The following is a 293-nucleotide window of genomic DNA, read 5'->3' as shown; positions in this document are numbered from 1 at the left end:
GACGGGGGCTGAACCAACCTGAGGAGAAAGCGGGGGGGGGGGGGGGAAGCCGGACGCCGGACGGGCCGTACCAAGACACGGGGCGGGGGGGGGGGGCGAAAGTTGTTATGTCACTCAAGCCCGGCCTGCGAGCCCCCGACGGGGAGGTGGCGGCCAAGTTCGAGGAGGAAGGCTAGCCTGGGAGCAAACGGAAGTCTTCAACTCACGGGGATTTAACGGGGGACGGCTCTGGTCCCACTTGCTGATTTGAAGGCTAGCCCTGTGAAGTTTTCTTTTCATATTTACTTGCTTTT

This window comes from Peromyscus californicus, unplaced genomic scaffold, assembly GCF_007827085.1.
Source record: "Peromyscus californicus insignis strain IS unplaced genomic scaffold, ASM782708v3 Scaffold_10__1_contigs__length_136768540, whole genome shotgun sequence".
NCBI lineage: Eukaryota > Metazoa > Chordata > Mammalia > Rodentia > Cricetidae > Peromyscus > Peromyscus californicus.
This window is presented reverse-complemented; position numbering follows the sequence as displayed.